The sequence below is a fragment of the Ornithodoros turicata genome, chromosome 5 (assembly GCF_037126465.1).
Source record: "Ornithodoros turicata isolate Travis chromosome 5, ASM3712646v1, whole genome shotgun sequence".
NCBI classification, from domain to species: Eukaryota; Metazoa; Arthropoda; class Arachnida; order Ixodida; family Argasidae; genus Ornithodoros; species Ornithodoros turicata.
In genome coordinates, this window is record NC_088205.1 from 28,453,496 (window position 1) to 28,470,996 (window position 17,501).

At 45.2% G+C, this 17,501-nt stretch overlaps 2 long non-coding RNA genes across 2 annotated transcripts; one reads left to right on the forward strand and one right to left on the reverse strand.

Moving 5' to 3' along the window:
- Positions 1-568: 568 nt before the first annotated feature.
- Positions 569-2,981, reverse strand: LOC135395435 (uncharacterized). The gene is made up of 3 exons (XR_010423084.1): positions 2,881-2,981; positions 2,032-2,807; positions 569-1,033 (listed from the first exon to the last, which is right to left on the reverse strand). It is a non-coding gene; the product is annotated as an uncharacterized LOC135395435 (long non-coding RNA).
- Positions 2,982-7,969: 4,988 nt separating this feature from the next.
- Positions 7,970-10,142, forward strand: LOC135395436 (uncharacterized). Its single transcript, XR_010423085.1, has 3 exons — positions 7,970-8,074; positions 9,045-9,337; positions 10,018-10,142. It is a non-coding gene; the product is annotated as an uncharacterized LOC135395436 (long non-coding RNA).
- Positions 10,143-17,501: the final 7,359 nt, after the last annotated feature.

Genomic DNA, 17,501 nt, shown 5'->3' on the forward strand with positions numbered 1-17,501 from the left:
CACTGCCCTATTTCGCGTTGGGGGAGGATGAAGGGATGACGATGGGGCTTTCAAAGAGCCGTCGCCAGACCGGTGGAGCACAAGTACTCCGCCAGAAGACGAAGGCCCTGCGTCTGGTGGGCAGCGTTCGACCACGGACCGAGGATCTTCGCTAGGTTGAACGGCCGCTTGTCAATGCGTTGCATAGAGAGTTCCATTAGGGCACGCTCGTGGTGGTATTGCCCGCAGCCGTATATTCTGAGGTTTCTCCACAGATTCCCAATCACAAAGACACAAATCTACCATGGTTTGCGCGTCATATAATTGCATATTTCCGCATATTTCTTCCTGATCATCATATAATATGATGATTGCATATTATGTCATATTTTGGTGCAACTGGATTGCATATTGGAGTTGGAATTAGAAAGAAAAATATGGAGATGGTGGCTGTGGTGCGTATTACGTCATACTACGGCCCCATTTGAACGTTTTTGTTTTACATTTTTTAACGTTTGCCGTTGACTTTTGTTTTGCCACTGCACATATTATTTCGAAGGGGGTCGCTGTCCTAAAACCCGTATTCCACACTCTTAATTTTTTTACACCCTTTAGGGTGTAATAAGGGTGTAATCCCAAAGTGCGATAACTCACTCCCTTTAGGGTGTAATATTACACCCTTTTCCACCGGCTACAACCTCAAAAAAGGGTGTAATTTGCTACTTCAAAAACACCCTTTAGGGTGTAATCCAAAAGTGCTATAACTCACTCCCTTTAGGGTGTAATTTAACACCCCTGGTAATATTACACCCTTCAAAAAGGTGTTGTTTATCTGTCAAGTAATACGTGTGCTACTTGAGAGATAGATGCTATAGTTCTCACAAATGCCAGCAGCCCGAAACTGTGAATCTATGCACATGTACGCAGTCCAATAAATGAGGAGTTGAATTACTCATACATAATTCAGGGGAGTGCCTCTCTGCTAATTACTGTGGACACAAGAAATTTCCACGAGCACCAAATGCACAGCCACTGCAGCATTTGGGAAATGCACCTGAAAAGAAAAGTCCAGACGTAGGTCAAGTATACAGGTTCTTTATTTCATAGTGCTTGAGGTCCAATCGCTACCGCAGTTACAATCCTTTGTATTGCTAATGAGGCCAAACCAGACAAACACCACATATCAATACTAGAACCGTAATTACCACCGAAGCTATATATGGCATGAAACTCTTGCTTGCCAGGATACAAAGCACCTGCTTTGTGCATTGCATAACAAAGCTCGGTCTCCCTTAGTTCTGGGGTCTTAAATGAAACATTCAACAAGAATGATGTAAAGTCCTGCTGGGCAACACTGCTTTAAAACTCCTGACGTCAGTATATCAAAGTGTGCCAAACCTTAATGTGCCCTCAAGGAGCAGCGGCTTTTTCGCTTCACAGGTTTTCTTGAATGCTCTGAAAAAAAGTCATATTGAGCTGGACATGTACTGCTGACGACATACTGTCTGTCATTTGGGTTTCATGGTTTCGCTGCTTTCTGCGGCATGCTGCAGGTAGTGAGTAAAAAACAGGCACAGCAGATTTTTCCCGACCTGCCTGCTGCTTACTACTTGCAATAACTCTTCACAGAGGCTGCAGAATGCTGTGAAAGCCCGAAACTCAAACTTCAGACCAGTACGTCTCAAATAGGTACAATGTACATTCTAAACCCATTGACGGATAGGTGCCGCCTGATCAACTGGCACATTTCTCAAAAAGTGCACCAGATCACTTCAAGAGGCAGCCTGCGAAAGCTGTAGGTGCCCTGTGCCCCCTGAAACAACTGGTACGGCATCGCTGCTGACGCCAGGAGCCACAGTGTACCGGACGTAATGAAGGAATACTTGCACCAACTAATACGCGAGACACATTATGCCTCTCGAGTTCTCTAAAGAAAATGATCTCCAGGATTCGCAAAAAAAGAAAAAGAAAAAAGAAGAAGAAGAAAATAGGGGAAAAACTGCACCAAGGACATTGAACTTGAAACACCAAATTTTATTGGCGTGCACATACCTTTAAATTTCATCCAGTACATCATCGTTGGCCGAATGGAAAGCATACACGGTTCACTAATCCCAACTCACACATATGGAGCACACGTTGCATGGGCACAACCCCTCCGATGCACCAGGCTGGCACTGCAAAGCTCAACCAAGGTCATCCTTGACGAACACGACAGTTCCTCAAACGAAATGGCCGACGAATAATTGTCCGAGCATGTGGCACCAGACCCCTCTTCGATGTGAGAAGCAGTTGCAGTTTTGCACGCATATGCGTGACCGTTGAGACAGCGAGTGAGCCAGAAATCCCACATTGGACCCCCTCCGATCTAACCCTGGGAACGAGGCTTAGACGGAAGTGAGCACAGTCTCGAACAACTGCGGGGGGGAACCCCCCCCCGGACCCCCCCCCCCCGCGCGTGTAAAATGTACTGACCTAACCTAACCTAACCTCACTACAGAATTTGCACATTACAGCGCAATTTATTACTAGCGACGCGCGACTTCCGGTTAGCCTTGTTCCCAGGAGGGGGGTCCGATATGGGAATTTTGCAATTTCGGTTGAGACAGGACACTACCTGTAAAGAAACCGAAGTGAACATCACGCTGGTATTGTTCAAACGTTAATGCTAGAATATTACAGCTTTTTGTAACTCACGTCCTTGCAGTCGATACAGTCCCACGTTCACCTATAACGACAGAATACAATTAGCCTCGCTTGTAATATAAATCGTCGCTTCACCGATGTAGCCGATCCACCCCTGCCGCCATTTGCAATGTGTCCATCGTCTGCAACAGAACAATTGTTAAACACAAGTAAAACGCAGGCGTCGTACGTTGCATCACAGCCAGGTTGACTTACCTTAAGCAAACATTAAACTTGTAATTAAAAAGCAAGGTTGTCGTCCTTTCAAAGGCGAGGTTGCAGCGCACATAACAGGCACGAACGCAGCGACGAATGCACTGCGGTCAGAGGAGGCACAGTAAGCCGGTTTCGCGGCCGCGCAAATAGTGTCGCCACTGGCATTTCCCGCCAAATTCCGGCTATTTACTTTCCATTGGCTCCGGTCTCCCACGTGACCCTTCTCGATCATGATTGGCTGAGGCTCATTTAACCGGTGGATTCGCCCGCGTTCGTTTCTCCGAGGCGCCGACCCGTCTGACCGTTGTGTAGCTCGCGTCTGCCTATGTGAGCAGGCGGTGATTTCGTTTCGTGGATTTCGAAGATCTTCGAGTCATGGATGAGGTGAACGCCTGAATGAAAGGTAAGCAGACAAACGTATGATGCATGTCAGTGATCAGACGTTTAATACTGTCGCCTAACTGTGTGCACCTTGCCCCGTATTACATCACTTTCTGCCGGTTAACAGTCATGATCTGGTTGATGATTCTGCGTGGCGTTGCTTCTTGCGTTTTGTTCCGCTGTTTGAATGTGTCTGATGCTTAGTACACTGGTGTGCATGAAAAGGAAAACAGCGTGCATCGCGTACGCAGGGCTCCTCCAATTTTGTCATTAGTCGACATTAGACGCGTAACGCTGGCATGTCTTATAGAGCGTATTCAGCCAATTTACGTTGCCTGTGCTCCAGTTTACCATATTATTAACAGGTTCCCTTGTTTTTTGTTTTTTCATTCAGACACAGACAGCTGTTCGTGGCCCTGCGATCCGCGAGCATGTGGCCCCTGTCACCAGAAAATTCGACAGTTGTGCTGGGATGAAGCGGATGACTTCTGCGACTCATCACGTGCTATAGATATGTATAATAATATCTACTTTCTCCAAACCGAATAGGTTCCCTTAAGGATTGTATAATATGATAGTCACGCTTTCTGTTGCTCGGCGCTATTTATTCTCTGTTTATTCTGCAGTATTCTGTAGTAATCGTGTAGATTTACTTGCATTCAAATGTTGCTTCTTGTGTATATGTTTACCGTGTCAATAAATTTGTACATGTGAATTCCTTCGTCTTCTGGATTTTCATTTTCTGCTTCCCGATAATATTAGCGGATGACCTGGCGAAGCGCTCGGAACAGGGGGGGGGGGGAGGAGAGGGTGTGGAGAGGGCACGCAACGCACATGCGCAGTTCGATCAGCCAGCGCGCGCTCTTGGGCGCCGTTTTCCGGCTATTTTGTCGTGATTCGTTACGGATGATCACGTGGTCAAGGGGGGCGGTGGTTTTCGTGGCGAAACTGTGGAAGCTACAGCTGCACTCCACTGCTGCGGTGGAATACGCGGTGCCACGTCACTCCTCACGGGCGGAGCGCGGAACAACGTAGTACGCTCCAGCGAAGGGCGAAGGCACACATATTCAGCCGGCACACGGATTATTCGACAAGCACACGAGTATACGGCTCAGGAGGCACACATATTATTCAGCGGGGCACACATATTTGGCGATAAGGATCGTTGAGCTTACTATTTGATAGCTGTTACGGCTGCTTCCAGACGGTTACGGCTGTGTACCGGCTGTACTTTCTGAGGGAACTTTTTTAACCGGCACATGTTCGTCACAGGATTTAGAGTGTAGACTCAAAATTTCTACTGAGGTGCCCTATTGTATGCATCTGTAGGTAACATGAAGCATATCATTGTGGTTTCAAAAGAAATACAGTTCATGTAAAAGCTCTATGCCCGCTACACCCATTTTACGCCTCTTTTACACCCGAGCTCAGTGGACGTTGTAAATAAGCTGTTACGTTATTATTACACCCATTTAACACCCCTCATCCCAGGATGTTTCTTCGAGCTGGTGTAATTTGGGAGTAAAAATTAGTTTACACCCCAGTTACACCCGGATTACACCCTAAAGGGTGTTTTAAATTTAAGAGTGCAGCTACACATCTAAGTTACGCTACTTTTCGGCTGCTTCGTGCTATGCAACCGGTGGATTCAGCTAGCACCACTAGCACCCCCAGAACCCCCTTCTCAAAACTAAAGATGCGACAAGTAGTCAGCGAGTTCAAGTTGTACTTGACAAAAATAAGGAAATCAAAGTATTACAGTCTGTGAGCGCCATTCTCGAGGGCAATAAACATCACAACGAAGAGCTGTCTGCACATGGTGTAGAAGGGGGGGGGGGGATATATTTATTAGACGAAAAGGAAGAAAAAGAAAGAAGGAAAGGTGTAGATGGGGTTGGTAGCTATAGTTCGACGGAACAACATGCAGTGACATGCGCACATTCTCGCGGTACATGGCTTTCGTAACTGGCAAAGCAGGAAACTCTAAATCGTCCCATGTAAAGATGCATATGTGTGTGTCTGTGCACCTTTTAAAACCTGCGTATGGCTACGGTGGCATACCGCAATGACCAACGAGGAGTACCTGTGTGTGCATGCGTGAGCTTACGTTCCAATTGCCAATAAGAGATGTGCATTTTGATTTGTAGAACGTTTCTTAGACAATTTGCGTATTTATACAGTTCCAAGGTATGTAAAAGCTTCCGGAGCAACATAATATGTATATTTGGTGCATATTTGCATGCATATTTTGGAATATGTTCGTGCATAAAGTCCCGGGCCCTAATGATCAGTTTGTCCGCAGCTGAAGGGCAACCTCCATGGAGCGAATGTACAGCGAAAAAGCTGCGAACTTCGCTCAGCGTCGGACGCCCTGCGCGAGGCGTCAAAAATGTGAGCGTCCGCCGCCGATCTGCCCGTGCCAGATATTTTCGTCCAGCGTCCGCGATTCCGGAAGCGTCAACTGCAGATGAACCAATCAAAGTGCTCTTCCGCTACGAATCTACGCCAGATCGCCTGCACGTGGTCGTCTGCTCTCGTGAATCATCGTCGTCGTCCTCTTCTTGCAACTGGATGCTGTCGTCTGCTCGCTGTTTCGCCAACTGCATCGTTAGAACGTGAGGCATTCTCTGCCAAGAAACATATTTTCTGTTCGCAGTAGTGAATATGCTTTTCAGTACGTTACTGGGCGCATCTTTTCAGACAGATGTTGGATTTAGTTGCAAAATTTGTGACATTAAATGCACTTTTTCGAGCAATTGATTTCACTAAGCTTTCACCTGGCAACAGTGACATCACAGCATGACTTCCCGACGCCGTCCGCTGGTTTTTCGCTCCATGGAGCTGGTGCCGGCGAACAACTGGCGGCGGAACGCGCATGGCAGTCTGCCGCGCGAACTTCGTCGCAAAAATTCGCTCCATGGAGGTTGCCCTTTATCCTCCAGTCTACGCGAGGACGTGCGAACAGCTTAACTAGGCACGTAACAAAGGGTTTCTTTTTGTTTTCCGCAAAAACTGCTGCAATGTACCAGAAATAACCTAAACGCAACCATAGGTGGGGAGTAACGCGTTACAAGGTAGTGCGTTACCGGTAACGCGTTACATTCGAGTAGTGAGATATGGTAACGCATTACATTTGGGAGAAAAGTAATGAGTAACGTAACGTCATTACATTTTTAATAACTAACGCGTAACGGCGTTACGCGTTACTGCGTGTTCGGGAACATTGCTTCATCGTCTAAACTTGAAAAGCTTGAGCGAGGACCGTGCGTGCGGAATCCGGGAAAATCCTCGATTTTTTCTATTCATCTTCAACAAACAAGAAGGTCACATCCACCCACGAAGAACGCAAAAGAAGGGTTATTGACCTACCCTGGTTGAGATGTCACCTTTGTTTACCACATCTGTTTTTCACTCTCTCTGGTATTTTACGGACGAATTGGGCATAAGCGGCAGAAAAATAGCCTCTACCCTCTGAACAAGTAACAAAGTACCAAGGGATTGGCTGTTTGGATTTGTACTGTGTGATTTAAAAGGTCACCGTCTCTATCAACCTTGACAAGGAGCACTCACTTGTCATTAGGCGTCCTCTCAGGCCAACGGGCGAAGCTCACAGATGAAAATTTTGAACATCAACTACTTCTGCGTTGCAATAAATCGTATATGTAAGTTGTGTTCATGCGTGACCCTTGTTTGTGCCCAACACTGCTTCTATTGATTTGCGGAATGCACTTATGTGACTCAACCAAAAATGGTACATATTATAAGGACAACTGGTGAAGTAATGCAAAAGTAACGGCATTACTTATTAGAAGTAACGGCGTTAGTAACGCGTTACCAACTACCGCAACAGTAACGAATAACGTAACGCGTTACTTCTTGAAAAAGTAGTGAGTAACGGTAGTGCACTACAAAATAAAAGTAACTTCCCCACCTATGAACGCAACCCACCCAACATATGAAAGCGTTTACTATTTCCCCCACCATCTTCCCATTCTATCACCCATTTTCGTCCTCTCCTCCCCTTTCTTTAAATAAACGATCCTCCCCCCCCCCCTCCCCGTCGCTGTCCCACAGATGGAATAGGCAACTGCCACACAGATAACGAAAGATTACTCTCCTTAAAATGACCTTTCGGCTCGTGTGTCATCAACAAAACACGTGAAATTTCTCACTTTGACATATCGTCGAAGCTAATATAAGAAATGCACCTCACTCGTGGATGTATCTCAACTGCGTCTCCCGTCCTCTGGAAGGTGGTTTCCCTGCTCTGGTGACCTTCATCGTTACTCTGTTTTGTCGAGTCCGGAATGTTCCGTACTGCACGCGGCCGTCCTGGTACGTCGATTCAGGCTTCAACGTCATTATGAACGTAAATCCCCAATGTATTTTAGTATAACAATGACAATGACCATTTACGAGCGTACACGAGTGCTCAAATATGCAATCGCAATGATGAATCTGCGCGTTTAATAATACCGAGTTTGCTCGAGAAGCCCTTTGTGTCGTGCATCGCTGGTCATCGGGGTCAGCACGGGTGAAGAGCCGCCGCCTCGAGAAGATTTAAAGTTGCCCCAAACTCACTGCAGGGGAATTCCCACAACAAGCCCTTGTACGAGACTTCCATGAGCCCTTGTGTAGTCTGGAGAGGAGGGGGCGCAGACACGTGTTGGGGGCAAAGGACGGGGATCGAGGAGGGGGAAGGGATGCTCAGCGACAGTGATGCTCGGAAGGAGTGCGCGGAGACCCATATAAAAGGAACCCCAAAAGTGAAAACCTGTTCGTACTGTCTCGCGGCTACAGAGGAACCACTGAGGTGAGTCGTTCAGAGCCATGTTGTCATGTTCGCGTTTGAGTCCCTACCTATACGAGATTCCAGATATACTGAACTGCAAGCCCAGTACTAAATACGATTGCATGTTCTTTGGTGACCCGTGCTATTCGAGCTTTGATTGTTAAAAATGATTACGGTCGACTGAAAAAAATAATTACAGTTGATGATCTCTGTTCTCAATGGGTGGTTTGTGAAACGTAACGCAGTGAGAAGAGTCATGCTTACAGCCCTCGTTGTCTTGCGTGCTTGAAGGCCGTAAACCACAACCGTAAATATGTTATTTATTACAGCTAGTCACGCATAAAAATTATGCGTGCAACGACCTAGTAATACTTGCGCAATATTCCTGAGTAAACGGATATTTTTCGCTTCCCGCAACAAGTGAGAAGGCTACAACATTATCATTGTCACGTTATTATGGCATCATAGCGCAATGCGCTTTCCTTACTAATTTTGTTGAAGGGCTCCTGCGTGAACTCTGAACATTCATCTTCGTCATCACTCACCATCTTCTCCCCCTCAAGCAATGGGATAGGGTGCTGCCTCAGCGGCGAAACATCCCACGACATCATCATTACTTATTTGTTGTTGTTGTTGTTGAAATCGATTCGAAAAATGCATGATACTTGTGAGAGAATTACACATAGGTACGGTACGCTAAATGAATCACGCTAGTAAGAAATAAGTATCAGACAGTTGTACCTCATGTGTTAGATAACCAGTTACGACATGATTATTAACGAAACATGTTTCAACCTCCTCTCGACCGTGTTTGCCATTTTCCTCCTTCCGATCTTAATTGTTCATCTCTTTGATGGATGCGCAACATTTTACGTTTTCCGAATATCTGTGGTTCTTATTGAGCGTCACTGCACGTGTCACCATTGGGTATAGAAGGACCGTTCAAGCATTTTACTGAGCGCACATTTTACTCTATCTACTTTCTTTTAAGGCCATGAAGTCCCTGCTCGCTATTCTTCTCGTTGTGGCCCTGTGCCTGGTTGTCGCCTACGCGCAATTTGGATACGGAGGGTACGGCGGCTATGGAGGATACGGCGGTTATGGTGGATACCGTCGCCCATACTACGGTGGATACGGTGGATACGGTCGCTTTCGACGATACGGAGGCTACGGTGGCGGCTACGGTGGCGGCTACGGTGGCGGTTACGGTGGCGGCTATGGTCGCTACGGTGGATATGGCAGATACCCATACGGCGGCGGTGGATTCTACGGTTAAATTACCGGGTGAGCATCACAGAATAAGGTTACACCACTTATTAGCGTATAGTGGATAACCGGTGTGTCGTATGCTCGGTGACCGCCGTCTACAGTCGTTATACCAAGGAAAGCTCAGGAGATTTCCACGTCCGAAAGTCTGTAGTAATCTGCAGTCAATGCCTCATTAAATGGTACCTCTGTCAGCCGCTTTTTTTGCTTCATGTTCCTTTTTAATGTCAGTATTGCACTACTATATCGTACGATGTAAAAATGCCATAAGGTACGCAATATACTAGAAGCAACTTTGATGCGTTACGGGAGGAGGGGAGAGGGGGGCACATTCGTCCTATCTGTCATGACGGAAGTTCATTTTGGATACCCTTTGAAAACATACTGCAGCTCTTCTCAAGATGGAGCTGCTGGTACATACACCATTTTAAACGAACTTACTGCAAGCAAATAACAGCATGTCATGAACATGTCTTTATATTGCAATACTTCGGAAATTAAATAGCGATACCAGACACTGATATATTTCTGAGAGGATAACATCGCTGAAGCACTTCTAAAGTTCTCTGCCCTCACAGCTCTTTTAGCTATTCGGGCACAGGTATTCGAACATACAAAGTTCCCCCGAAGATGGAGGTGTGTCATATATTTATTTGATCTATACTCGTTGCCTAACTAAATTGTCCTTTCTCTTACAGAATCCCACACCCAACTGTCTTCACCTTCTCAACAGTTCCACCTCCGGCCTACTGTGGGCCATGTGATACGAATGTCGAATTCTTTTAATTCCTGTCCGGAAATAAACAGCCTGTTTTGTTTGTAAGCCTGTGTTATGTTTGACAGGGGATATCGTACAGAAGCGCGGATGGGTAGGTCTTCACTTCGCTATGAAATGGCGGAGAGGAAGGGGTAAACGCAGAGGAGCGGATATTTTGTAAAGCATTACCTTCACTGATAACAGTTTTAGGAAGTAATTAATTACATTACTCGTTATAGTTGCAATATTGTATAGTTGCAACTCGTATAGTCGCAAAATAACGCATTACCTTATCTATTACTTTTTCATGCTTAGTAATGCATAACCAACGTCAGTACTGACATCAAGTAATGACATTACTCTGGCATTACATTTACCTGGAAGTCGATAGCACAGCTCTCGATCCGTGGCGTTTGAAGCACGTATTGTACAGATACGTGAGTAGATTCGGGAGACTTTTACTTGTTTGACGGTGATCAAGAGTCGATGCAACATCAATACGTGCGAGTGATTTGATGAGAGCAGTATGAATAAACTAAATGGGCAATATAGATCAGAATAATTGCAATGTAGAATGAATTCTTGTTCAAAAACTCCACCTGGCCTCTGCTGTCATTTGTGGTCACCTGGTCAGTGACAAAGGTCGACGAAAATCGCTCATATTCTTGCGCCTATTGTGGCACTTGTGTACAAGCCGGTGAAACGAGAAAGGTATCGCCATGTAGCGGAGACTGAGCTCTATACTTTAGTATCAAATTGAAGTGCCTAGGCCAGGTTGCTGTTACGCATGGAGGCGTCTACCACACATGACATTTGAAAAATGCGGTTTTTATTGAGCGGTCATACCTAAAACAAAAAAACAAAAACAAAAAACATCAAGAATATTCTTCAAACAGGGGACATGCTTCAATGTATGATATTTTAGTGCACAGAAAACTGAATGTTTCTTCCTGCACAATAAAAGTTACAGCGCGCCAAAGTTTCAGTATCGAACTGTGGTGCGTGATTGGTCGATATTCGCATTTTTCTTGCGACGGCCGCCCGTGGTACGTGTAGCCAACCCCAGGAGACGTCCTGCAGTTAGCATAGAAGCATAGACAAAGATTTCTGTGTCCGTCGGCGAGTACTTTTGCGTGTCAGCAGCCGCCGCCGCTGCTAATGAACAGCGAGAGTAATACCCCTGTCACACAGCATTTTCAATGCGGATTGAATCCGATCCGCATAGGGTTTCTCAAGAGCGTTCGGTGCGCGATGCTGCTACATGGTCCAACTCAATGCGTATTGAAAGGATGGCTTGTCGACAGGCGGTGCTAACAGCCCTGATGCAGTACGCTGCGATTGACAAATATGTTCCTAAAAAGCGAGATTAACCGTATTCGATTCCGCATTGTGGTGTTTACTTAGCCTTTACGGGGGGCGCGGTGTCGGAGTGGTCGAGATTAAATAAATGAGCAAACGCAATCGCCCGTCATACCTAGACTAAAACCGTAACCGTGAAATTCCATGAGCTTGTATAGGAACATTTGAAAATTAATGTCATGTTTTTGTTGACTCCTACCAATTCGCTGAGTTCGAGGATGGAAATGACGGTCTTCAATCCGTCTCGAGAATTTCAATCCCGTTTAACAAACTGAATGGGGTTAAGCAGGATCGGAGTTCGATCCTACACGAACGTGTCTGTGTAGTAGCGCCGGATCCGCATTGAGCTCGATGAGCATTGGCTCAATGCGGATCGAAAGAGTCCGTGTGACAGGCGTATAACAAGATTAGCGCTACCCGCACTGCAGAGGTATCCGGCTTCAGATACAACACCCAATGTACGTAGTTTGGAGTCATTACGAGAGTGAGTGGTTCCTATACTTGTTGCCAGTACTGATACCGTTTGTAACAGTTGTGTGTTGACACAACCGTTACACTGTTGCGACACTGTGACACTGTTTCGACTCGCCGTTACTTTGCCGTCTGTATCTTCGCCAGGAACATGAAGTTCAGTAAAGACCGTATTTACTACGCGAACTACATGAACAGGCACAGACAGAAGATAATTTTCAAAGGAACATCGCTCGTGTATCTTCGCTGGACGATGCGTTGCTGAGAAATGTTCTGACGTCTGAACACCTAAGTGTAACGTGCGTGAGTCGGATTATCTTTGCCACAACTGCTAATGTAATCAATGAAATGTTGTAAATAAATAGTGACTCATCTTCACTGGCATGGTCTAGAGAGCTGGATGTAACCATCGGATTTTCATGCACGTACCGCGCAAACAGTGACACATACACTCAATCTACATTTCTCTGTAGTGTCCTTGTGAAGACGTCATGCTGCTTTCAACATCCTGTGGAAGACATTCGTCTCTATGTGTTCTCAAATAGCAGCACGAACAGCACGCGCGGATGTCACAAGAAAAACCCGAATATCGACCATTATACTTCTCGCAGTATAATCGCTCCCTATTATTTTTTTCGTCAACTTCAACTTCTCTCAGCGCTTCCATGGTCATTACACGCACCAAAGTCCGACACTGAAACTTTGGCGCTCTCTAACTTTTATCGTGCAAGGAAGAAACATTCGATTTTCTGTGCACTCAAATATTATATATGCGAGAATGCGCCTACAAAGTTTGAAGAATATTCGAAGTGGTTTTTTTTAGACATGGGTGCTCAAAAACCGCCTTTTTTCAAAGTCGCGTTTGTTAGGCGCCTTCATGCGTGACAGCAACATGGCCTAGACTCTTAAATTTGATACCAAATTATAGAAATCAGTCTCCGTTACATGGCGATACCTTTCTCGTTTTACCAGCATGTAAACAAGTGCCGCAATAGGCGCAAGAATATGAGCGATTTTCGTCGTCGCCGCCAATTTTGCGTATTTATTTTTTTTTAGCTGCAAAATAAGAGAACGTCCGCCGGAACTGAACCCACGCGCTAGAAGCCAACATGGTTGACAGCGCCAGGAAAAAAAAATTCAATGCCGTGAGCGCATTCGTTGGAAAGATATTGAATGCCAAAATCGCTACGCCTCAAAGTGCGTCGGACCTGCCATATTCTTCCGATCATTTTTTTTTCCGCTCTCTCTAGAACCACGGCAACTAGAGAAAAAATACTTGCTGTTCCATTCGCAGTCTGAGCCAGGCTACAACATATATTTTAAATAAAAATCACTGATGGCGTACGGATCACCTTGCCTGAGTTGAGATGGAATCACCCCATTACACGTTTCCAGGACAAGATACGTAATGAGTGACATTACATTACTATACTCCTTCACAAAATGTGATAGCTTAGCACGACTCATTACAGAGACGTAATGTAGTGACCGCCGGCAATGCATTACTTTGCATTACTCCCATTTCTTGCTGTAACCTTGGCGTTAGTTCTATGTAGACGCTTGAAATACTCGTACTCTACGTAAGACGCGAAGGCTATTTCCACAGTCCTATCTATAGGCTCCATTCTATTATTTTTACAGATATTCCAGGTGAATTAACACAGTTACGACTTGGAAGAGATTCAACTTGGCACATTTCATGTAGACCACTCTAAATTAACACTGTGTCAAGGTCTCGGCAAGCAGCTTATCTTCATCATGGCAGGCACATACGGCATGGCTTGATAGCATATATCGTGTCTGTTACGTGGATATATTGCCAAAAAAGAAGAAATTAAGTTGAGGATCGAGAAGGTGTATAATCTGCTAAGGAATTGGGATGCAGAAACGTGTGGAGGCGCCGACGAGTGCTCGTAGTGAAGCTCGTAGAGGAGGGAACATCCTATATTTGCCCCGGGGAGTTGTAATAAATGGGACGCTCGTCTTCACCATAATTACCGTATCTTTTTTCCTTGCACGACTGGCCTTGATTACCCTATAAGGGGATATGTAAAAAGGGTTATACAGAGAAGCTTAGGAACAGAACACAAAAATAACATTGGCCAGACAGAATGCATTCCTCTGCTGATAAAAAAATGAACACTAGGAGATAAAAAAAAAGAAAAAGAAAAAGAAAAAAAAAGAAAAGAACCGAGGAGTGAAGACTGTAGACAGAAAGTCTGTGTAGCTTTGCCCTTGAAATTGCTTTGTGCCACGCCCCTACAGGGCCCCGTTTCGCCCAAGGACAGGGTTCTAGATGTGCCATCCATCGCTTTCTCTGAATTTCTTTCCGGTAATGGTTACTTTGGGTCTCCTAAACGCTGAAGGCTTGTCATGCAGTTCACTGAGTATGAGAGCACAGTTGCTTCCAACAGTGATAAAAAGTACTTTTAAACGGAGTTAATAAATATTGACTATATACGTACCTACTGTGTACTGTTTCTTTACTTACTGTTTGCGCATACAATGACGTGTTACTGTTGCCTGTATTTCTTCCTGACATGATGCAGTCCTGTGCGTGCTCATGTGGGTCAGCAGATCATGGCCGTTGGAGCGGGCATTTGCGAGGTCGATTAAGCTATTGCCAGTGAACACCTGGATTCTCCACAGGTCCACGTGTTAAACATGTCGCATAACCTCCAGTCTATACGCAGATCCGGGTGCAATTTCAATGACTTTCATTTTTTAACTGCGCTTTAACTGTTGGAGTGTTAATTTTTTTTCTTCTGTGACACATTCCTCCATATAATGACTTCGAGACAATTTTTCTTATGAGTGTACCATCTGTTGATACGCAAGAGTGATAAGCAAGTCTTTTATAATTTCGAAAGACCGGTACACACACAGACCGCGAAGCAAGCAAGAATAACTACTCCAATACCTTTGGTGATGGTGATCATTTTGGAGGAAATAAAAACACACACATACATTGGATGATGATGAGGTGGGGGGGGGGTATCGTTTATCTAAAGAAATAAAGGGGGATGAGGTGGGTGAAATAAAAAGACGTGGCAAACAAACAACAATAACTTTATTTGGAGATGATGAACGGTGAGTAGGTGAGGTTCATCGCCAGGGGCGATACTCTACCCCAATGCTGGTTGTGATGTGGGGAATGAAATAATGGGCCTCTTCACAATAAGGATCGAAGTCCAATGGTGTCCAAAAAAGTCAAAGGAGCTTTGAGGGCAGAGCGTTGGTGGGCTGAATTTGGCCAGAGAACAGGCAATTTTGAGAGAGGGGGGTGGCGAGAGTCCAGCTGATTAAGAGACCCGGAGAGTGCGGTTCGGGAATGTTGGCAGTGTGGGCAATGAAGAAGAATGCGATCTAGATCTTCTAGAGCACCGCAGTGACAGCATCTGGGAGAGCCAAACTTGTCTCAAGCGGTAGCGCCACTGAGCCGTAAAAGCCTCATCGAGTCGCACCCGATAAATTAATGCAGTATCTTGACGAGAGGTGCTTCGTGGCATGCGGAAAGCGAGGGTTGGATCAACTCTTCTGAGCATAGATGGGGCGAAAATGTCAATTGTCCATTTGCGGGAAGCCAGGGGTGTCACGAGGCGTCGAAGAATGGAACGACGGTGTCCACTGAGCAGCGCACTACTCGTCCGTCTCCGAGACGAGAGAGCTGCTTCTGCGGCGCTATCGGCTTGTTCATTCCCACGACTGTAGAATGTGCTGGGATCCACTGGAAATACGTGGCTGTTTGTCAAGAAGACGTTGAAAAGAGCAACTGTCGCAACAACACCGAGAGAACCGAAGTGAGTCTGAGCTCAGTAGAAAAGTTAATTCCTATAGCGACGGCGATGAAAAGGGGCGAGAGCACACCAGATAATTTATAATTTGAAGGCGTATAGTCTTAGATATTACCGGTTTTCAATGTCTAATATTTAAGGATTCCTTTCAAAAGAAAGTAATTACACGGGTATAGAAAAAAATAGAACAGACTGTAGAACATAGTAGATGTGACAAAACCAGGTTTCGGAGACGACTTTTCCCCAAACATCTTACGCATTAGTTGTCACACAGGGGTTTCAACGACGTTATTAACGTTGTTCTACCATCCGTGATGAGGTGATGATGAAAACAGAAAGAAAAAACGTGAACGTGAGTTGCGACAGGGTGAGACCACTGATCTCTATGTATAAAGGCTGGATAGCGGATGGGTGAGGGTATCGCGGGAAAGGGTACGACCACCGGCCGCCATATTGCGGTGCTCAAAAGAGCGATTACAGCCCATAGGAATGCATGTAAGCTGTGACAAGTTTTGCTGTTTGTGAGCGCTGCCCTTGCTGCTTCGCTAAAATTTTGCCACGGATCGCTGCAGAAATCCCTCGTGATTGAGTTCCTTACGTTTTGTGTGTGAAATCCCGTCACATACATGTTATTTCCTGTCTATTTTGTACTCGTGTGAGCGCGTGTCGTTCCAATCTTGTACTTTGAACTACGATTATGTGATTTGCTGGTTTTGTGTGGTGTTGTATTTGTTGTGTTACGTTTCCTTTGTCGTCCGTCAGCGTGTTGCTTCCCGTGTTTCTCCCATTTCCTTTCTGCTCGGGGGTGCGGAATGCCAGGGAATGTTTGGCACGTTTGTTTATGTAACTACCTTAATATGCTTGGGTATAAACATTATGCTTTGCACAGGAAGTTTAGATATGACTGGTTATGACACGAAATGCCGAACGGCACTAAAGCACTTCCATAGGACATGAATGATATGTGATATAAAGGCTATATGACTGTAAAAACATACCGACTAGAAATATGTGCACTGGGGAAATAAATTGCGGTAAAGACAGTTCAAAATGACTAGAGGTAGAGTGAATAAGTCATAAAAAGGCTAAGTAGCGAGGTCTTGAGGTGAAAGTTCCAACATCAAAGTATCACAAGTCCAGTTGCTACAGCAAGTTTGAAGCAGTCAAGCAGGTAAGTGGGCAGAGTGAATTACTGGTTGTTGAATATGATCAACCTTGACAATTTCTTTCGCAGCTGAGGCCTGGCTGTCACCTTCTCTGTATATTCTTTGGCAAGGTGGTACAGTCCGATACTGCTGTAGCACTGGGAAACTTCTTTGATCAGACGGGTCACATTGTTTTCATTTGGGCTGCATTCAAACATGTGTTGTCGCAAGCTTAAGCAGCGAGAATAAAGAGTAGACATTCGAGGTTGAAAAATTATTTATTGTCTCTAAGTAAAGTAAACATGCTGGAATGCACGAAAGAGACATGTGGCTAGTGTGTTTGTATGTCCCACTAATACGAGTTTGTACGTTAGTCAACATGTTCATGCAATACTTTTTTCTTTATATGCTTCTGCCCGTCTTAGTATTGTCCTATCCAATATGGAGTGGCTTTTAACTGCATATGAATGCATAATTCAGGAGTGTTTTCATATATTGGACTAGCTACAGCTTTAAGGTGCTCTTCGTGCAGTACTGATTCCAATCATCAACCATCGCTTGGAACTCTCAACTAGGGAACATGATTCTAGAGGCTAGATTTTCATGCAAATACACACTTTTAACCAGAGTTCGAGGTAACTCGTTACTGTAACGAA